At 40.0% G+C, this 24,002-nt stretch overlaps 1 protein-coding gene across 3 annotated transcripts in view; it reads right to left on the bottom strand.

Moving 5' to 3' along the window:
• LOC121942405 (uncharacterized) overlaps positions 1 to 24,002 on the bottom strand; it is a 188,989-nt gene that overhangs the window by 53,663 nt on the left and 111,324 nt on the right. The window contains exons 1-4 of one of the 3 annotated variants that reach the window (XR_015776608.1): positions 13,754 to 14,849; positions 12,695 to 12,839; positions 10,492 to 10,567; positions 7,876 to 7,969 (exon numbers count right to left, since the gene is read on the bottom strand). The gene's annotated coding sequence lies outside the window, so the exon portion shown is untranslated. Of the gene's footprint in view, positions 1 to 7,875; positions 7,970 to 10,491; positions 10,568 to 12,694; positions 13,048 to 13,753 lie in introns of those variants that run through there. The other 2 variants (XR_015776607.1, XR_015776602.1) reach the window with 2 other exon arrangements.

A 24,002-nucleotide genomic window follows, 5' to 3' on the forward strand; every position in this document is an offset into this window, starting at 1 on the left:
TCACCTCACCGGCCTCATTAACGCAGCCCTCTGCCATCATTAAGACGTTTGCAGTGAAATTAATTGAAAGACAGATTAAAAATAAATTAAGAAAAATGCGTTGCAGAATGCCTACGTGCACTTCATAAATCACCGGGGCAAAGCCAGGAGCTGGCTCCCCATAATTAACTGCAGACTATTTATTTTATCCTGACGGTATAAATTAGAATTCAGACGCACAGATTATATTAAGGCTGTCTGCCATGCGGAACTGCTGAGGGGTGTGCAGAATATTTTAAGGATACAAAGAGGAGAACAGAGAGGGAGAGAGGGAGGGAGAGAGAGATAATATGTAGAAAGGCAAACAATATGTAAATGCATACAAAGCAGAGAGATAACATTTGCGTCCCATGGAGAAATTATTTACTCAGGCAGTGCATAAAGAAACAATAGGCAAAGCAATTAACAGCAACAATCAAGTGCATGATTAAAAGAAACAACAAATGCCTGATTAAATGAACTGTGCCAAATGTTCCGTCGACTCCTCCACGGTAAGAACAGGACACAAGTTTAACTGCCATTCTAACCAGCGCTGCTTGTATACACCAGGCCTGTGATCAGTAATAGAGCTGGTGACATAACACTGCCCAGGAAATCTCCCCTGCCGCTTTCCTCTCTCCCGCTGTATCACAACCTGGCCACTTCACATGCAAATGCAGACTAAACCTCTTCTGCCAGTCAGCCTCAGACACCCCCCACAGACACATGTGTATCTCTCTGTCTGTGCGTCTCTCTCTCTTTCTGTGCTACAGTCAGCACTGGCCACACACTGCCTCCTCGTGGGCACAGTGCCCAGGCTGGCACAGGGCCAGACCTGCTCTGCCACACTGGACTGGCAAAACGCTCCCTCTCTCTCCACACTCCAGATTCCCCGCACATCCTTTCATCAGAACGCCTGTGGCCCTCTCCTCCTCCTTTCTCCGTCTTTATTCTGCACCACAGCTGTGATCCACACTTTGAAAGTATGCCCTCCAACCAGCCGGAGAAAAATAATGCTACCACGACTACTGCCAGGGAACAAATAAAGCACTCACACATTTGAATGCTTGGTTATTATGCAATCACACTGAAGGCAAAACCGAGTTATCTATAAACAATGTTACATCAAGGCAAAGTACCAGGTATCAGGTGCATCGTACGGGAGCGTGAACAAGCACTGCAAGCCCTGAGATGTATTCAATTTTGTACATTTTATGAATCAACACAAAAAGAAGGAATTTGAGCCTTGTTGGCAGTCTTGACACTGACGGATATGACAATACAATATGAGACTGCTTGCACACTCAACGTTGTTCTTGATGGAAGATGTGGTATGATATGATCTGCATTGCAGCTCACAGCCAAGGGACAGATACTCTATATATAGATGCTGCGCTATACTACTGAATACAAACAAAACCACCACAATAAATATTTTAAAATTAGAATGTCAAAATGATTAAGTAGTCTATATAAAAGATATTTGTACACTGTCATCCAGAATACTGCAATACATAAATATAATATAGACGGTCATCTAAAAGAATTCATATCTACAGCGGGGTGTAAATTAGCAAGTTTCATTTCACAAAGTACTGAACTAGCACATTAAGTTAGTCTTATTTTAGCAAGACAGCTCAAGACTCAAATAATCAATGACACCCATACACACACTGGATCATGTTTTACATCATCTCTGCAGCAGACTCTGATTTTCCTATAGCTGTCGATATAGCCTCCACATTTCCAGTTTCCTTTATCCTGCAGACTGTTGATTTTTTCATATACAGAGAGTTGGGAGGAAATTCTGACAGTTATGGGTAGTTGTGGGCACAATAAGAAAATCAAGAAGTATATCTTTAAGAATTAAGTTTTGTTTTTTATTGTCAGTTATGCAAGTCTGCAAGTGTCCTACTGTGACAGCCTCACAGAGGGAGACTTGTACAGCGTGCTGCTCACAGTACAGACTCCATTTAATTCCTACTGTTTCACAGGGTTAGAGCTACTTCCCCTCTGACTGTAATGTCAATTTCAGCCGTGTGTGTGTGTGTATTTGCGTTTTGGAGTCTCCTATCATGCCTGTGCTTTTCACAGGACTACTGAAGGGCAGTATGGAGAGGCAGGCAGAAGGTGGTGACCAACCTGTGCTGATGATGGCTGTTTGTCTGGCTTGCTGTCAGTTATTTTAGAGGCATTTAAAGTACAAACAACAGTCCAAAGTTCCACTGTGTTTCACCTGATCAGCTACCAACATAGCTATTGCTGCAAAACTGAATCTAACATTGTTATATTTGTAATGCACAAAATGCAACACACACAACCAAAACTTTACCCGGCTGGTGTTAGCAAGGCTTATACCCTAAAATACGGAGCAGGTTTTTAACAGTCATAGCACGAAAAACAACCAGCCTGCCTCAGATGTATAATTTTGTTTCCCAGGTGAGTAAAAAGCCTTGGAGGCGAGTGCATACGCAGCAGTCATGTTTGTTAAGATACATGGCTAGAGCAGGCCTTTTTTCTCAAGCACCGGAAAAACCAGTAAATCACCAGCAAAGAAAATAAATATATACTTATTACATTCTGCACACTGCATATATTCACCTCCTTAACATATTGCACAGGCACAGTGCAAATGTGCAGCGCTGCACGGGCAAAAACATGCCATGAAAAATGACAGCAGGGAGGGGTAACTGCGGACCTGGAATATAATGGTGCGGTGGAGCGGAGGAGAAATAATCATACCTAGTGGAGGGGGGATGAGGGGAGGTGGGAGGAGCAAGAGGAAGATGAGTCTGTGCCCTGTAGCAGGGAAATGGAGCTCCACTGCTCTGCTGCTGGCTGCCTGATTCCCCAATAACACTGCACAAGAGCTCCCTTCAGCAAGGGGCAACAGCAGGGAGCATCTGTACTCTAGAAATACACTCCCCTGACACCCCACTGCCACAGGAGACACACAGAGATGCTGCAATATTGGGCTATGACCATTATAGTAAAAACTGAGGTGTTAGCTGCAATGAAACACCCAAAAACATATTTATAAAATACAAAAGAAATTATCAGGTAAATTTCGGCAATGACACTGATACACCAGCTGGTTTACGTCCTTCACAGAATTCTGATTAGAGCTAAACTCAGTCTGCAGTTCCCTCTGTGGCCGTTAGGTGTCTCTCTTTCACTTTGCATGGCTGAGGCTCCCTCTCTCACCAAGTGGAGCTCCTCTGCTCCTGAACTCCCATCTACACATAATATATACACCATCATTTGAAAATGGCAGCTTTTTGAAAATTCACCTTGATTATCAGACATTAAAAGTGACTTCTCCAGAGCTGAGTGTCTGGCTAGGGGGATGGCTGCAGACAGCAGAACAATGCAGCAGGCTTGATATTAATGCCTGGCTGGGGTGTGCAGGGAGGAGAGAGGAGCCAGCCCTTTGTTCTCTCCTACAGCCAATTATTTTTTACGTGTGCCTCTTTTCACAACAACAAGAGAGAATTTAATTTTAATGCACTCTCTGGAAAAAAAAAACGGGGAGGAAAAAAAAACATCTACAGTATTCTTAAACAGAGATGGAGACTAGCATCAGCGGTTAAGTATATATGCACACATCTCTGTATGAGGCGCAGACAGATGACAGGGGCAACAAGAATGACATCAACACAAACACACACAGCTCCATGAATCCTCTCATGCAAAATGCTAAAACACATACTGTCTCACTCCCAAACCAAAGCGGAACTGTACACAGCCCTACCCATCTGGAAGAAAGACCAAAATGAGAGGCGGGACACCAAAATACAACCATGGTTATTTCATTATACAGCATTATGGTGCAGTGGTGGGGTGCACATTAACATGTGCATACCCAGGACACGATGATAAGAAAGCACACTGTAAAGATAGTGAGGATTCCTGATCAAATGGCATGAAAAATAAAAACCCAGGATTGCTGTTGGTAGGTATGTGGCCAAATATTTTTCTAATTGGAAGGGCACTTTATCTTGCTGTCAGAGAAGCAGTAAAAAGCGGTGCTGTTCCCAGAAGGAGAGGAGCACAGCTTGCTGGCCTTTTATTAGTGCTGGAGCTCTGATATATGCGTCTGCTCTAGGCTTTCATCAGGAACCAGCACCATAAACACACACGTACATACACACAAAGAACCATTACAAACTAGCCACACTGAAACCCAATGCAACCACTGTTAAACAATTCAGCTGATGTACTTTCCAAACATACAATGAGCATACACAAAACTAAAAATTACTGTCAAAAGTTCCCTACAATAAACTGATAATGCCAACAGCGACTGGGGGCATTTTTAGGCTTACAGGTTAGCACAATGATAAAACACCAATTGCAAAACTACACTAAAAAGCATTCAAATCCAGAAACAACAGAGCAAATAACCACCTCAGTACAACCAGATAGTGTAAAACGATTAATTTACTGAATAAAAACAAAAACAAAAAAAAGTACAGCATGCATGCACAAACACTGCAGCACAAGCTATTACATATGCAGTTCATGCAAACCTAGTTTTTGCACACAGAGGCACTCCAAAGTGACTCATGCAGACAAACACACAGGCGCAGACAAAGACAGTCAGACTGACAGATGCATACACACACACACACACACACACACACACACACACACACACACATATGCATGCACACACACAGACAAACACACACACACTCACAACACACAGGCTAAATTAAATTTCAGTCCTTGGGCAGACAACTAAACTGCTTGTGTGTGGGACCTACTCTGCAGCACAGCAAAACCAATTCTCTGACGATGGCGAAATTAAAGGGCAGAATCCAGCCTGTTTATGGTGCTCACTCTCTTCTCCTCTCAATCAAATGTTTTATTAGCAATCATTTGGTCCTAAAAGTCATGTTCTTGGGAGGCAGCCGGCATGATGACAGCAGCCGCTGGACAGACAACACCACTTCAGCACATACCACTCCCAATTATTTACACCTGGAGCTACGGCTCTGGTAGAAGCTCTAATTACCCACAAGATAACCGTGTTTGGAAGGGGGCATGCTTACCTACACCTTCTGCTTCCACCATGTCCGAGCTTTTATATGAACTGCTATCTTGAATAACCCTCAAAACTGGATGTATATGGAAGCACATGACTGAGTGCTAAGTAGCAGCTGACAACACAGAGCATGTTTACCTGTTTGTAAAAAAGAAAAAAAAAAGAAAGACTAGCATGCCAGAGGGTGTCTGGAACTGGCTGAGCAAATATAAAAAACATGGTGATCCTACAAAGGGAATAATAATGTGAACAAAATGCAATAATAACACAAGACCGTATTGATCTGCTATGGAGAACACCCTACCTTGTAAAATCACTATTTTGATTCTGTTGGCTGAGGTCTGAGCAGACGGGGGCATTGTACCTGCTGATTGACGCAGCCATGTTGGATAACTCTGCATGAAGCTGCAGGAAAGCACAGAAATCATAAGATGTCCAGTGTCTTGCTTTTACAATGTTCTACGAATTTTTTCGGACAAAGTTTATCACTGCACATTGCATAGTGTTGGTAAGACAAATATATTTGAAATTTAAAAATCTGGGCTCATTTACATTTAAATATATAAATGAAAATGAGCATGTGGTGTAAAAGATTTAGGCAAAAACAGAGACTGTATTTTCTATTGAAAATCATCTACTTGGATGTTTCTACTGTAAATATATTGCGATATGTGCATATGTGTGCATGTCTCTCTGTATTGTATCACTGAGGCATCTCTTTCTACCCTTCTACCCTGCAACCCCCACCCTGCTCTGCTCTTCTCTCCTCTGGTGTCTGGAAGCAGTAATCTGTTCCTGAGCCAGCGCTGCTAGGATTAGGCAGCGACTGGAGATAGGATATATACGTCATTAAAGCGGAGAGCACAGTGTTGCAGAAGGAGAGAGACAAAGTCAACAAAGGTGACACAGAGAAAGAGGAGACAAATACCAGAAATCCACATGTGCCCACACATGTACGTACATACGCACGCACGCAGGCACGCACACACACACTCGCATACATGCAAATGTGCATGAAGAAAATAAAAATAAACATCCTCCACAGTATGCCTGCAAAACTATATACATCTGCCTCTGCCAACACACACACACAAAATGTCTTTTCTCTCACATATAATTTCCTAAACCTCCAGTGAATAAGAATAATGTGGTGTTGCTATAATGGGTGCCTGAGAAAGAGGCAATGCATTAAACCTTAGGCTTAATGCAAGACAATGTATGTGCACTATGTAGACAGACAGACAGTAATAACTCTGAATACTTGTAAAGTGGGTTCTGGTGCCTGTTTACAATGCTGCACACATATCCTAACCTGACACTAGTTTGCTACACAAAACCATCCAAAAGCCACCATTGTAAACTTTTTGGTAAAGTGCATAAGAAACACTAGCAGGTGATTGGATGTACCCTCTGTCTATCTTGTCTATTACGGAAGCTGAAACCAGTCAGGACAAAAGCCAAAGCCTTTTCCATCCATTCTTTGCTCTTTTTTCAATGAAAATAAACCTCTCCAGTTCTGATATAACTAATGGTATTGCATCATCTATGCAAACCTCTTTAGGAAAATAGCCACTGTTGTTTTGAACAGTCACAGCTCTGTGTCTCGTCAGACACCTAAACCACACCCATAGCTGCCAGTAGCTCCTCACAAGATGCTGATTGTTCCAAAACCCAAAAACCTTGGTATTACGCTTAGATGGGCATGGTTTTGCAGGATGTAGCAGTGGATCCTCCGCCGAGATCTGTGACCATCTCTGCCTTTGAGTGCACATTACATTTCACATAACATGCGTGCGCCTTTTCAAGAATGCAGATCCAAAATCCCAAATTATTTTGGTGTAGTGAAAATGGCTGGTCACTAAAGTTTGGGCTAGTATCATTTCTAAAGTTTCTAAAGCAGAAAATTAGGCAAACTAAACTGAATAATACACACATATAATATGAGATCAGTGTATTTTCTGCATGTCAGGTATGAAGGTATATAGAATATATTATTTGTTTTTTTTCTACAGTTTTGTATATAATATGCTACTTTAATCCATTTTAATGTCAGTATATTTTAGCACTATTTAGTTGTACATATGTTTCAGTATGATGTCATGATGGTCAATTTTAGAATTTATTAGCAGTCAGGTAAAAGTCATTTTAAAATCTGCAGGGAAATCTAGCTGTGGTTGCAGTTGGGCCAGCAGTACAAGGAGCAAAAATCTAAACAAATCTTCGTAAACTGATGATCACCTTTTTTTTTTTTTTTTTTTTTAATCATCATGATTTGAAATTACAGGTAGTGTGAGGTCTCCTGTGAATTAATCTTGAAGTTAAGGCAAAGATTAGGTCAATAAATAACTTCTCAGGTTATGGTTTTGCTAGCTTATCCAAAAAATTATGACGAGATGACCCAATGAGAGCTGATGAGAATATACAAACAACGCTCTTACACATGACGTAAGGCACCACCCAGATGAAAAATGGATTATTGTTTAATTCATGATGTTGCATGAATCCAGCTGTCATGCAAATAGCCTAAAACTGGCTAGTAAAGAGTAAATATATTATTATAATTGTATATTTCATCATCTGAGTAACCTAGATATACTAGTTCATTCTAATTAACTGACAGCTGAAGGAATTCTAACTGACAAGATTCTGTTTTTACGTTCTACTCCTTATTATAATACAACACAATATGCAGCAATATTTCTGATGTCAGTTTGAGAGTTTTGACTTGCTTATGCAATAAATCTAAATGCTCAAGAAAATGATTACCTGTGTCTCTACGTGGGTATGGTATCAGGCCAAGGTTGTCTTACCCACTCCTGGTGTCCTGTGTCCTTTTCTGGCAGGATGAGCCTCCAGGTTTTTACATCTGTGCCTCACTGCAGCTGATCTGCCCTGTTCTGGACTCTGCAAAGAACATTTTCCTGTCATTACTGCCTCATATGAAGGACAGACACACAGACAAATATACATACTTTGAGGAATAATTTCTCATTTTGGGAAATATGCTTATTCATTTTTTGGGTCACAATTATATAAAATATTGAGACCACTCTCAATATTTAAAAAATAAAGCATTAAAAAACAACAAGTTGTGGTTTTATGGGGTTAACGGACAATTCCTTCTTCCGGACATGGTGACTTTCTGGAGATTCCTTCCTCAAAATGTCTAACTATTCCTTTATACACAAAACGAAGTATGAAACACGCATTAACACAAAACATATTCGTGGTCATCCCCAAACATAAAGATAGGTGATATTGTTTTCTTCCTCTAATACTCCCAAGAGTGAGACCAGCTGCGATGAAGGTCCACCTCCAGTTCTGAAAATCCAGAGAAATAAGTTCAGCTGCCCCCCACTATATTTCCTCATTCTTAACATTATACATTCCCGTATGATTCCCTCAGCATATTTATGTTAGCTATCTATCACCTATTGTCCTGAGAATTGCCAACTAGAAATTACTTTCGTCCAATTTAAGGTAAAAATTTTCAAAAGGGAACTCACAACTAGAAATGAGACATAAAGTATCAGAACACGCATGAAGCAATAACCATGCAGACCATGGTCAAAGTACTGTAAATGAAAAAAACATTACACTCGTGATTGTTGAATATCTCATTCCAAAGGCAGGGGCATTATTTTGGAATTGGTCTTTGGACTCCCATTCTTTATAATAACAGCAAGCACAATTGACTGAGACATATCTATTGGGCCAGAAACCTGAGAAACTGACTTTTTGTAAAAGGCTTTTTATAAAAATGCAAAGCTCAAAAAAGAAGTTTAAGACAAGCATTGAGTGCTTTAGTATGACCTATTTTATTGAACTGTATTGTTTGCCTATAGAGATTGTTTGGATATATGTTTGATTTTTTGCACATTGAGTATTAGTAATGGCTGAACAATTAAGGAAAGTGTGGAAGGTCTGCAATAAATTGATGCCCATCAAAAGTTTTGTATTGTTAATGTGTGAGAAAAGGGCCTTCAATCACATTCAGAACCAAAGGAATAGAAAGGAAAGAAAGGCCCAAAAATTACCAATTATATCTCAGTTCACAATGGTTCCCCAACATTTTAAAGCATTCAGGGACAGAGGCCACGGCCACTCCAAACTTTTACATAAGCAAAACATTTTGCCGGGGCAGGCTTGTATGGCGGACGTGTTTATCAAAAAACCTTGGTCATTTATTGTTCAGTTATTTTGAGGGTGAAAGTCTATCATATTGCATTACATAACAAAATAGTAAAGTTAACTTTTTAACAAATTCAATTTTAGTTTTGTAGTTGTACATTCTAATCTGATTTTAATCTAAATTTTCAATGCACTTTAGTTATTTATGATGCTTATTAAGGGCTATCATTAGCATTAAGCGCCATTGTTGTTAGTGCTAATTTTCACTAACGATAATAATGCTGTTCCTCACCAGTTTACTGCCTGTTGTGTCCACTGGCGTGGCTGTAACTAGCACTGCAGCCTAAAATCACGTCTTGCTTTGTATTTGTGCTTGTCTACACAATAGAATTGTTTATCAACTGAAAATACATTTTGATGTTTACATTTCACTTACGCAAACTTTTTAAAATCCTATGATAATGTAATGTGCAGTGCATAATATCATAACTTTAACATAAAAGGTTCTGCAAAAAATGTTTAATTATGCGTTCAACTTTTTACTGTATTAAAGGTAAGGATGGGTATCCTTTAAAATATTACAATACCAGTATCCTAAATGTTATAATGATACCAACTGAGTGCTACATTGTATATCTTTTTTCTCTCAATACCAATCATGTGTTATGTAAAACACCACCAGATGCCACATGTTAAGGATAGCTATACTTTAGGCATGCTAAATTACCGGCTCTTAACTTCACACCACAGACTGTACAGGTTGTAGCTGCTGCTGTAGTGGGCCAATAACACGTCACATCCAAGAACGCTTTCAGTAATTGGCAGCAAGCAGAACCAAACAATTAGGTATCTTTTTCTACATCTGGGTACAAAAAGGATCATACGCAGGTATTGTTGGACTGGAGAAGTTTTGAAACTACTTGGCACTGGGTTATTAAGGTTGATAGCTTACTGGTATCGAGTACCAGATACTTTACTTCATTTATGACCTGCTACAGCCCACAATCACTAAGGTGTAGGTATAGTAGTAAGGGAAAACGACATAACTAAAAAACAGCTATGTATATGTACTGTTTTCACTCATGGTAACATAAATTACAAAACAATGTGCACAGTAACAACTGTAGATTTACAAAGTTTAAGCATTAAAAGAAATATGACTTAAACCTGGACCTTGACATGTAAGAGTGGATACACTATGTTGGATCTGAGTCCCCTTTTGGGTGTGATTGCTTTTTTGTATGTAAATACAGTGTGTGCATCCCTGAAAATATGCTGGTCAGAATGTGGCTGACCTGAGCTCTCCACTCGGGCTTATTCTCCTTTTCATCAGTATTTCATTCTCTTCCTCCAGATGCCCTTTAACTGCAGCTGAGGACAAAATGGCAGAGAGAAAAATATGAAGATGACACTCAACAATGGCACATTACAATCCAAATTATACATATACAAAACTTGAGAACAAGTCTTTTAAATCTGACATGTTTATCATCCACTGTATGTGATTGAAAGTATTTGCAGGACTGGTCTGAATACTAGGTTTTGGGTATTGAAGCTTCAGTGAGAAATATCTGCATTCATCAAAGCTTTGAGGGGGATAATGAGAGACAAGAGGAAATGTTCTGAAACATCAGTTTTCAGTCTATGCACCTAAACCTCTCTGAAACCTTTGTTAGCATGTAGGTCGCAGTAACATTAGACATAAAGCCAGGAAAATAAGAATACTCTGCTAAACTGTTGCTTAAAGTTTTCAGGTGATTTGCGTGGTGAGCATGTATGGTCGTCTGTCTATATGTGTCGGCCCTGCGATAGTCTGGCGACCTGTCCAGGGTGTACCCTGCCTTCCGCCCGATGAAGCTGGGATTGGCTCCAGCCTCCCCCCCAGTTTTTTTTTATCTTTCCACTTGCCAAGGGAGTCTACAGTATATCAGCCTACAGTATATCAGTGATGCAGAAAATCTGAGCAGGATTATTGTTTTATTAGGTTGTTCTTGCTCTTAATAAACTACTGAAACTGTTTATAGACTTCTTTTGTCCATTTGCACTCACTGCCTCTAAAAGACGCCTCCCTTAGAATCTCAGGTAGCATTATGCATTTATAATGCACTATATTATTAATCAGGATAACATTTACTTGCATATAAAATGCATTATAACTCTTACATACCAAAACATTCCTACTTTGAATTATTATTCTAAACTTGGTCGTGATTTGCTGAGGTCTGTTAATTATAGGAAGCAGGTGGCACACAATCGATAAATTAAGAGTCAAATGACGCACTGAAGGAGTAATTTGGCTTTATGGGTACACGCACTGAGCCTGTGTGGAAAGCCTGGATTAACAGGTTGATAAGTATCTTCGTGATACTTGTTATCTCTGACTAAGACTTCAGGGTTTGTCAGGCTAGCTAAGTCAAAGAAAGCCTGGCTTCGTTGACTTTATGGTACACTCCTCTTGAGTCCTGACAAATTTCCTACCAATGACACATTACTTCCACTAACTCTTACAGGTATTTGCAGTCTGTAGAAGTTCATCACTTCCTTCTCATGCTTATTTGGTGCATGCATCTCTATAAAGACACAAGTAAGAGATTAATGAGAAGCGCTCATCATAACATTGCTCTAGAGTATTTACAATTTGACATTGACTGAAATTAGCTCCTGACATAATTTACTTTAAGCAGCTCTCAGAGAATTTAAACAAGTATCAGAGTGGGTAAGAAGCGAGCAATATGGTAGGGGATTATTATGGCCAATGACGTTTGGAGGAGCAGCAGGGAGACGGATAAAATAAGCATAGATTCGTAGAGTAGCTAAGGCAACACTGTGAATGTTCCAGTCAACAATACAGAGAGAGCGGGACTGAGATGACACCTTAGGTTCTGACTGAACAACACAAACAGAGTCTGCCCCGAGGCTTAGCAACAGGTGACACAGATACCATCAATCAACACAGTCAGGGATTCAGATTGGTCAGTGTTTTTTTCCTCTGGGAAGGTGGCAAGCAGCATTTTTTTTCTTTGAATATGTGTCGGAAACCTGAATCATCAATCATCAGAATCCTGGGTTTGTCTTACCTGTCAATGTGACTAAGTGCCTGTTTGTCATACAGAACGTGTCGGCCTGTTGACTCAGTGGACATACATCCGCGCCTACACATCTGTAAGGTGCACTTTATTTTTCCTGTGCAACATATGTGTCCTTACGTGCATGACAAATGGAAGTAAATGCCATTATATTTGCATTCCTGGTCATCTGTCAATTAGTTGTCAATATACATATATACATTTTTACTGTGACCCCACAAGCTGCATGATTCTAGATCAGATGGCACTAGCAAAACCTAAATTCAATCAATATGAAGCAATGCTGGGATGGAAATATTTTAAATGTTCTCCTCAAAATGCGTTCAGCCTCAAATGCACTGGGATGGGTACATGCAGCATGATGAGTCTGAGGCCTGCTGGAAAACCCCGGGCCTAGCAGTGAGCACTATACCTGACTGTGGAGCTCCTGGGCCTGCGGAGTCTGGCTCTGAAGCTGCTTTTGCTGTTTCTGCATGCGACTCTGTTCCTCTGGAGATCCAGACAATTCTCCTGCAGATCAGGCAGCGACTGAGAGATCCTTGCTCCTGGATGTCCAGCTATTGAACCACAAAAGGAGGCAGGGCAGCGAGAGGAGGAGAAAAATCAATCCAGTACACAGAGCCTATCCTCTCTGCGCAGCCAACCTGCTCACTCTGTAGCTGAGGCTAAGATGCACCATGGTTCCCCCATCCTACTGAGCAGATTCTCGGAAATAATGCCAGCCAGAGTCCTGTTCCATCATCTCATTTTGTGCCAGGACAACTGCTGAAGATAAAGTGCATTTTTTCTAATTAAATACTTATTTAAAACAAATGTTTGCACAAGCAAAATACAAACAATAGACTTATTGTGATGACTAGGATTAGGTCTTTATTCAATAAAATGAATACCAGGTGAATAGTAAATCTATGCAGATGATGACATCCAACATGGGAAAAACAAAATTAATTTATATTTTAAAGAAATCAATGCTTTCAAGTTCGGACAGGATTTCACAGTGCTTGTTAATAAAAACTATTCCAAATACATACTTTTACAAAATCCTAAGCATAACTACAAGAACATAATGAATATGAATTGAAAATTGAAAAACTTAAACTGACAAATTTACTGTTTAAAGACAACAAATGAGTGTTACGTGATAAAATAACCAATTCAACTTAAGTTAAATATCAATGTTTCATAGGGGGAAAAAAAAGATAACATTGAAGCAGGACAGCTATATTATACACAGCAATGTAGCTTGACATCTAGCAAACGGCAAACCGTTCCAAACTGGCAACAGTTGCCTTCCCGATAAGTGCGCCAACAATAATAAACAGGCCACTAATTAATACTACCTCGCTGTGCTAAATCACAAGTGGGGAAGGGATGGAGGGGGAGAGAGAGAGCCAAAGACGATGAGAGAGAGAGGAAGAGGAGGGAGCTTGGGAGAAAGGAAGGGAGGACAGTAAGAGGAAGACAAACAGACCTAGCTCCTGGTTCACTTGGACGGAGGCTTTAATCCAGTGTGCCAGAAGCTGCTGCAGAGCCGTCGTTGCAGAAGGAATTACAACCAGACAAGATGGAGACCCAGACAGGAATCAGGACAAACCATTCCTAAACCATCTGTATACAGGCTGGCAAATACTCCATGAAATCAACAAAAAACAAGAGTAAAAAAGACAGTTATTTCCATTCCTGCCTTCCTCAAAGCACTGTCTCATCTCCATGTCCGTTTTTGCTTCTCAGAATAAGTCAAACAAAATAGGCTGGCGGTTATTCCTGAATTAAAAATACAGATTATGCAGAAATCCATTTCACGGAATCGCTTAAAACGTGTCTCATCCGTTAGCACTCTCTTTCTGTATGCGATCCACACCGATAACCCTGGTCTTGCTTTCTTTCCCTCACAATCGCTCCCTCTCTCTCTATTCTCCCCTCCTAAACTGATCAATACTTCATTTAAATCATGACATTAGCACACTACTACTGGAAAAAGAGAGCCAGAACAAACACAAATGAGCTTCTAATGTTACACAGTGTCTGACGTTTAATGTCCGAGTATTGTGAGATTTCCCCAAAACATAATGTGAAAAACAAAGGCAGAAATATATGCAAGTGTGCGGGGGCTGTACTGCTGTTTTGATTTGAGCTCCTGAGCCTCACACTGATCAATACACATTTAAATCCAGGCTGAGGAGAGCTATCACAATATCTCGTCTCATCAGAAAAAGGCAAACATGCTATCCCAATTATCATCTCAAATGACTAGTGTCGAGGGAACACAAGTTGGATGCTGATAGAGGCATATTTCATATTTATTCAGCAGAATTTTTACATTAGCACCTGAGCGCATAATTGCCTAATATATATGCACACTCACACTTTTATCTATTCACATAATTCACAATGAGCACAATCAATACTGCCCTCTCCATACTCTGCTCCACGCTCATAAAGTGCGTCTGCATTAGATCATATAATAAGCCACTCAGAAAACCCCAAACGACACCGGCTAATTTCCTGCCGCTCATTGAAATTGCGAGCGAAAGTAACTGGCTAATCTTCCTGTTCGTCATTAAACCCGGATATTTACCTGAGCAGCCTGAGAGTCACGGGCCTGGTGAGGGAGCAACACATCTCTTTGGAGTCTCTGGATGGTCTCATCCCGCAGAGGTAACTGAGAAGAAGACGATTAGGTCAGGTTTTCTCCACTCCGAACATGGGTGAACAGAGGCGAGGACAGGAGAAAAGAGAGAAGAGAGAGGGGCAGACCGTGAGCCCAACACTGGGCGGGAAGTGGTGGAAATAGAGCCGAAGTCGATCACTCGGGGGAACATGCACTTACATATAGTCTGGCTCCAATGTCGACCAATGAGCAATTAGGCAGACAAGACTAAAGTTATTGATCGGGGGTTCAGGCTCTTTTCTCAGGGCTAACTAGCCTGCCTGAGGTTGTGTGATGGCTGCTACAGCTGTGGACTGCAAGACAGGGAAAGGCATTACAAAAGGCAGTGGGAGGAAGGGCAGGGCAGGTCTTTCTCTCCTCAGGCCTTGAGCTCTTGAGTTGGGCACTGGACATTATCATTTAGGCTGCTACTGACTGACTGCCACGGGCTTAATGAGTCTTCATATCGGGCAGTCAGTCACAGACAGAAAAGCACGTAGGAGAACGCAAACATCCAATCAAATAGATTATGGAAAGCAAACAGTCTTGGCAAAGCATCAATGGCACTAACTATGAATTTTTTGTTTCTAATTTACAAGATAATAACAGAGATTAAGGTCTGGGGAAAATGTGAAGAAAGTTATGTAATAGCTAAAGAGCCAACAACTTACAATTAAGTGAACAAATTTAGCAGTGAAGGTCATGATAAGCCGCCTTCTATAGATTTAAAACATTATAATGCTGCAATTCAGCCACTTTGTGGTGACACCACCAAACGTAAATGCTTTTAAAGATGAAAAATATGCCTTAGAGTTGCCGGAAGGCCAGTTCTTTCAGTTTTCATCAATGAAAACTAGGGCTGGGCTACATATGTCAATATTATATCGACATTGTAATATGAGAGTAGAAATCATGTTGTCTTTTCCTGGTTTCAAAGGCATTACAGTAAAGTGATTTCCCTTTACCCACTTCCTATTAAAAATCTCATTGTAAAAAAAAGTTTGTGAACCATCAGTCAACCCTACAATATCATCGCTAAATTGATGGAGATATTTGGTTAAAAAAAAAACCAAACATATATTGAGATATTTTCAAGGTTTGGTTTGTTAGAGAATAAGAGTCAAGTTGAGCTTTGTTAACAACAGTGGTCTTGGCTAGCAAATAGCTAATAATGACAAATAGCTTTAAATGTTGCTTTTGCATAGAAAGAGGTTTGTCACTTTGGTTTATTGGCTTTATCCAAATAGTTATTATGGCCATAAATTTCCTGAAAAAAGTTTGCTTATCAGAAAAAGAACTCATTGAGAAGCTCATGTAATGTGAACTAAATCACTTTAGAAATGCTGACATGATATATATGAAACATCCAAATGCATAACATAACATGCATAACATGCATAACATAACATGCATAACATCTATATAATGACATAAAAGAGTTAATGTTCCATGAAACAGCTTGTCTAAACCCTGACATTTTCTGGTGCGCCGATGACCAAAAGCTAAAATGGCTGTTTAATGTTGATGTGTTTTAACTTTTCCAATTTTGTTAAAAAAGCCTGGGACGGAAGGCAAGATAGATTGCTCATTTAGTATTTATTTAGGCTTTTTAGTGCTACACAGTAAATGCCTTAGTGAGTAATCCATGAACTCTGTCTTCCATAATGATTATGATTATGTAGAAAGCGTTTGTCGCTTTGCTCCATTTTTCTTTTCTTTCTTCTTAATGTCTGAAAATATGCATGTTGGACGCTGGTACTCTTGGACTTTAGCTTGTTTTTGATTTTATGGTATCTTCTACGCACATGTGACCGGGCATAACTGTTTCCATGACAAAATAATTTTAAAAATATCTGATCATCTGATACATGACATACAAGTCAACCGCAACTATGCTTATTTGAATGTTTACCTTCTCGGTTGAGTTGGTCTTCTTTCTTATGAAATTCCAGCATTTTACACAACAAAAGACATACTGCAGCAACACATTGTCAATACCACGTTTTGTCTTGAAAAGAACTCTGAGATACAATATATTCAGTATTGTGAGAATGAACTTGATCTGAACTTTAGTCACCAAATCCATCAAAACATAAATTCTTCAAGAGAAGCACAATATCATGTATAGAAAAGAATTGTTTAACAGGTGTGCAAAAACAGAGATCAGTCACATGCAGCTTGCGCACACAAGAGTTTTGTCGCATCTGTTCTTTCACAGCATACCAAATGTGGATGTGGCATGCTGGTCAGATGCCTTCCAAGATCCATCTAATGAAAAGAACTAAACATCAGTTAACCTTTAAAGGGGGTTTCATGGTGCTAAGTGAAAAATAGACTTAATTCTTCCTTGTTTCTTTCTTAAAGCCAGAGATAAAGGATTTAAATAACAGGTTGGCCCATCTTCCTTTTCTAGCATTTGATATTCACATATTTTCAGATGTTCCCATTATTTTGTCTAGCTGTACATCCCAAGGACATTATTTCAATTCAAAATCAAACACTGCATTATAAGAATGACCCTACTTGGAGGTAAAATGAAGAATTACTTTTACAAATTATCTAGCCCTTGTTCACAATAAAGGTTACTTGCTATTATCTAGTCATTTTAGCAGATACAGTTAAAGTGTTTGGTTTTAAGAGGATGCAGAGAATGCTCCGTGCATACATGCCAAAAACAGAAAATTAATGAACAAGCATTATGTTCAGAGGCAGTGTTCTTCTCTTTTGCCGTGGCTTGTGCCTTTATATGCAGTCCTTTCTTGTGTTTTGAAAATCAATTCTGATATTTCAAAAGAGAGAGGCATGATAATGAAAGGGCACATGGAAAAAATACTCTCTCTGAGGCGATTGCTCATTCCTCTCAGCTTCTATTGCCTCTGCATCAGAAGGACACCTTTAATATTTGGACTTTCCACGTCACTCTGGGCTAAATCCCTAGCAACCACCATAGCAACATACTCTGAGTTCAACGTGAAATGCATAGCAAGTTCCCTGCCGCCACCAGCCACAGAACAAAAAGGGGAGAGAGAAAAAAGAAAAAGAGTCAGAAGAAAGAGACAGATATGCTTGAGAGACCAGAATTAAGTGGAGCTGAGAAGACATAATGACACACCTAAGAAATACTCATATCAGTAATCACACACGATTGTGTGTGTGACGTTTGCCAAACGAATCACAGAACAAACCATAAAACATACACCTGAGACAACTTATGTGAAATGCAGGCAAAGAAGCAGACTATTGGGTATCCCATTTACATTGGGCATAGAGACATAGCAGTAACAGATTTTCCTGCCGTACTGCCTCTTTTTGATGTGATGGCATATCTCAACAGGGAAAGTGAAAATGTATGAATAAATGTGGGCTTATGTCAACAATCACACAATTAAGCGCTACATAGCTAAATGAATAAATGAAAAAAATTTTGACATGAATGAAAAAAAAAACAACTATATTGAGTGTGTTTACTGAGGTGTTGACAATGATTAATGCCATAACCAAACCAACAAATTTGAATTAACCTTATGCAGTTATTGTATTGACCCTTAAAAATGTCATACTATCACGACATCAGCATGGAATAAGACAGAATATTGTGCTTTAAAAGTATGCAAAAGTCTCAACTCTGCAATTCTGCCACCCATCTTTCTACATTTCTGCAACATTTTACATGCTGGAGCAGTGCTTTCCCTAAAGATAGAGATGCTTTTCTTTAAAGGCATCTGTCTCTGGCCCTGATATCTATGGTGCCTTAATGGAATATTTCACAAAATTCATTAATAAATGCTTAGGCTGACTGTTGGGAAGACAATTTCCTGTATGAATGTCCAGAGACGGTTGTCTGACGATCCACATATATCTGTGTGCTGTATGGTCAAACATAAAATAATAAACTACGCCTTAAAATGCTTTCTCCATCCATCACTTGCACGGTGACTTTATGTTTTTCACCAACGTGACAAACCAACATATACAAATTTAGTTACAGCCAAAGACTCATTTATGCTTAACGTTCAATATGTAGACAGAGCCCTGTGTTTGTACTCTTCGTTCATTTTGTCTGTATTTGTGCATGTTTTGTAAAAGCCTATGGATACAGATGAAATGGAGCAGTACCACCACAGTTCATGGGGGCAGTGTAGCATAATTCAAGTGAGATATGACCCTAGGAGATGACAAGACAATTAAAAAATGGCAGAATAGCATGAATCAATAAAACAGAGAAAGTAATTCTCAGTTCATATATCGTGTATTTAATGGCCTCACAGAGGCACACACAAAGCAGTCTACAACGCTGCCTCTGTTAAAGGTACGGTTGGTAATTCTGGAAAGCTAGCAAAATTTGACAGTAGCATTACTGCCCCTGCCCTCGGAGGCCGTTCCAAAGCCACGCCCCCCCTTCACATGCATGAGCTCCGCCACATCACATCAGAGGGGAGAGAGGACCTCAACTTCATTCAACTACTTATGTCTAACTAACGATGTCTCATTCAGCTGTAAGAAAACGGCTGATATTGTTAAAACAAATGTTTAGAAACAAAAATGAAACAAACTTTTCAGGCCTTTAAACTCCCTCAGTTGTCGCCATAGCTGAAAGGCAATCACAACGTTTACACGAGTTTGTCCTCTTCCTTTATCACAAAGTTTTTTCGTGGCAGCCTTTTCTGCTTCTGTTTTTCATTTCTTTGCCTGTTTAGCAGGACAAGCGGTAACAAGTAACCGTGGCAGTGGTAATTGTTGTTTTTGCTCTTCCATTCTTCAGTAAACTTTTGACAAAGTTACTCTTGCAGCTGTTAACAGCACTTTGGAAGTACAGCTGACCGGCAGTGTGCCGTGGGTGGCTCAGCTGGGCCTCTGCACAGGAATACGAAAGTTACATGGTTGAAAAATGTAGCACCAAAAGAAAGGGCTGTGTAACGGTGAGGTTAAGTGGTGAAAACACTCTGAATTCAACGTCCACTTAGACTGTTATTGATTCTTTTTTTTAAAGTGGCTAAAATATGTTTTAATAAGCACCTCTATACAGCAGGATAATGCTTGGATTTGGGGTTCGTGCCCATCTGTTTCTCAAACCAGGTCCACGCCAACTGCTAGCTACTGTATGTAATACAATGACTATACACAAGCATCTCATACAGCCCCACACCAAAAATCTCAAACTTTAAAAGGTACATTATTACGATGTCCTCCACCCTCGCCTTATTTGAGGTGTCTGAAACTTTTGACTCTGCCCTCTTGAAAATGGACGCATCTATTTTCTGTACACAAGGGAGGTATAAATGAGCCATTACAATGCTGCAACAAATAGAAGCTGTGTATTTCACCATATTTTGGTAAAAATGCTAGTGATAGTAACATAGATACTGGTGGACAGTGGGGTATTGAATTATGGTGCAGGAGATGTCCCAGACATTTGTGTGGACATAGAGCCGTTAGAGTCTGTTGTAACGGTTGTGAACTTAAACTACCGTGACAGTACATGTCATCCTTACAGCCACTATTCAAGTCCACAGAGGTAGAGTGCTTGATTGTATTTTTGTGCGTTATATTCCTTTAAGAGGAAGGTATCCCTTTAAAACACTGAGAAAAGATAAACCCAGCCCCGTCCATGAGTATTTATTGCCAGTCAGGGCAAAAACACACTCACTAAGGTGCTCTGAGTAGCTATTAAACAAGTGTGGAGGTGACCTCTGGTTTTAAGCGCCTGTATCTCTGACAGCCAAAGCTGCAAAGGCCATCCTAAATGGATTTCCTAAAGTTTCATTCAGGAAAATAAAAATGGAAAGTAATTCAGAGGCAAGGCTGTGCAAGAAAAAGCTGTGTTTCGATCAAACAGTGGGCTGCTTGAGTGCTTCCCAATTCCAGGTCTTTTTGTATGGAGGACCTGCCTGGTGACCATGGTTCAAAAGCAAACCCTGGCCTAGGAAAAGAAAGAAACACAATTGCAGAAAATATTTAATAGCTATGTTGTGCATTTACAATAGCTGGAGTGACTTAATGTGTAAATGGAAGTGTGAATGTGTTTAAGTATCCACACTGTATCCATAATGCTAACTTTATATTTCACCTTTCTTACTGTCACATTTTCAACAACAGATATTCAGTCATTTAAACAACACTTCTACCAAAAATGCTTGTCCAGTTAACAAACAAATATATGAATTTGTCACTGATCCTGAATTATCTGCATGGTAAACATGCAAATAATGCATTACCATATAGATGAGTACACAACAGCCTCCAATCCAATTCAGTGCAGCTGTAAATATCACTACATGCTGCACCATGAAAGCAGTGTACATATGCAACAAACATGAAATGCACGTCCTGGTATAGTTACAATATGCTGTCAGAGAAGTGTTTGATATATTATGTAAAATATATTGCACTTTATTGTTTCAAGGTCTGTTGTTAAAAATGAGAGTAATCACCACTGCCCTCAGTGCAACACAGCTGGTATCAGTGGTTAGTAGCAGCTGTACTCAGAAGATGGCTAGCTGTTAAATTCATTTTGCCACCATACACACAACACAGCCACACCATTACAGGTTAAAGGGATGAAAAATCAGCGTACATTTGAATGAAAATCTGAAAACCTCCTTCACGACCCTTTAGCCTTTGAAGCGACAGGGGCTTTGTGCGGCAAAAAGCCGAGGAAGGCTCAGAAGCAGGGCCTGAATCAGCTAGATTGCATCCAATTTTAAATGCAATTAATGAACCTCACAAAGGAGGATTATGCTGACAGGATTATTTTCAACAACAATGCAGCACCCGCGTCCAATTACAGGCACACACACATGCCATTCATGCAAACGCTAAACCTCTTCAATTCAAGCACACAACAGCTTTTGAACAAACACTATCAGCGCTAACACAGTTGAGAGTCCATTGATGTGACCACTGCAATATTCATTTCACTATGACAGCGACTTTTATATGGAATTTAATTAGACTCGCATCCAAACCACGCTCATGCACGTAACACATTTCTGCCCAACACGCACAAACGCGGTCACGTGAGCATGGGGTTGTGATGAGCACAAGTTCAGCCTTTCGTATGCCCACCCAAGAGCTCATTACCCGCTCGCTCGTCAAGTTGACTTTTGAGGCTTTGGCGACAAGATGGAATAGACAGTGGCTGATGTCTCCACTTCTTAAGTGGTCATTTTAAATACTAACTATGACCTTTGGTTGTTTGGTTTGATCACTGAAACAGTGGAAGATAGACAGTTACCAGAGTGCGGAGTTACATAAAAAAATTGTGCAGAAAGTGTAAGTACGAGTTGTTTTAACTGGTGAAACAACTGATAAAAAAGGATCCATGTTGAATTTAAGTGAAATAAAGGTAAGCATGACAGTATCAGCAAACGCTTGTTGTTTATTTTATTAATTCCAAATTTTATTCTATAAATTCTGTCAGTGATATGACATTTTTCTGAATTCGATACAGGTCATGTACACAACATATTCTCTTTGGATATTCCTAATTGGACCTTTTTCTGAATGTTGCATTTTCCAATTAAGATATGTGAGATATGTTGTGTTTTAATAGCATTCTTTGGACACGTATACAGCTCAAGCATATAATATAACAGCCAAAGGTCATGGTCAATATTCAATGTGACCAATCAAGGAGCAAACACATCAGCCATTGTCCATCCCCTTCCTGCTTCCAAAATTCTCAAATGTCAATTTGATGAGCTAGGGTGTTAAGCACTTGAGAGCATGTAAGGAGGGTTGAACTCGCAGGACTGTATTTGTGCACAGGGAGCAGAAATGCTCCCTCGCAAGGATGGTTTCCACTTGTGGTCATCTGATGAAGTCACATGCCCGCACCTGATTTGTATGTGTGTTGGTTTTGAGACTAAATTAAACAATCTGCTTTTAGTCGTTATTAAGTTTCCCGTTTATCTGCTTCTTTATATTTGCACCTTTACAAAACTAATACATTTCCAGTGTCTCAGTCGAAGACTCTGTGTCTCGCCCATCTCTGGTCTCACCAAAAATCATCTGTAATGCACATACAGTTCAGCACCAGTAACTCAATCAGCCCCTGTGAACTTTACAGAAGAACAGAAATGTTTGCCTTACTCCAACATTTGATCTCAAGACCCTGACAAGGATCTCAAACTGTCTGCAGACAAATGAGAGCTGTCTGGTATTTCTCGGGGCAATGCTAAATCAAATTAGTGAAAGCAATGTTAATTTCAAGCAGCATTTCATTAAAAAGGAAAAGATAATCAGCAACAAAGACTCCATGTCCTTCTGACTAATCTAATAATGCTTCGTTTGTTTGCTTTAATCACATTTAACGATTAAGAAGCAGAGACGGGGCTAAGTCATGTAGACAGAGGGATTTCATAATCTGCCTGTCATGGCCACCATCTGATTTCCTGCCATTCGTCACAGTATGGATGGAGGGATGGGTGGGTGGTGCGTCAACCCTCAGCTGACGTCTTGAGGGGTCCATTAGCCCCAGGATGGGACTGCTCATCTTCAGAAGTGAGGGGATGAGAGGGTTCAGGTATCACCTTAGCTTAAAGAGTTGCAGCACTGAACTGGGGCCACTGGCTGACATGGTTATTAGCTCTGAATTCTGGGGCCTGGATGCTAAAAGAATAATCCTCTTAGAGTTTTGGGGCAGAGCCAGAGATCAGGGAACATCTGTGTAATGTTAACTTCTGTCATGTCAGTTTCCCATCTTCCGCTGACAGTGAAATCCTACACCGATTGACCAAAAGATGGAAACAGCCTCAGCAATATGTAGTAATGTTAAACAACAGAACAAGTCTGCGATAAATACTATTACTATAAAGCATTTTTGTTGACACTGTGTCAGAGACCATCATTTTTAGATTATTTTGTATCTCTGCCGTTTTTGCGGATCTGTGAACGCAGCCTGGGCAGTACTCTTCAGGAGTTCATTTTTCCCTCAGCAGCAGTTTGAGGAGTTTGACTCACGGAGTGGATAACTGAGCTGTCAATCCATACGGAGATGATCAGATCAAAATGACGGATGAGAGGAGCAGCTGTTATAGAGGCAAGTGAAGTAAAACTTTTAAAACCAGCT

The sequence above is a fragment of the Plectropomus leopardus genome, chromosome 1 (assembly GCF_026936395.1).
Source record: "Plectropomus leopardus strain MGB_pleo_1.0 chromosome 1, ASM2693639v1, whole genome shotgun sequence".
Taxonomy (NCBI): Eukaryota; Metazoa; Chordata; class Actinopteri; order Perciformes; family Serranidae; genus Plectropomus; species Plectropomus leopardus.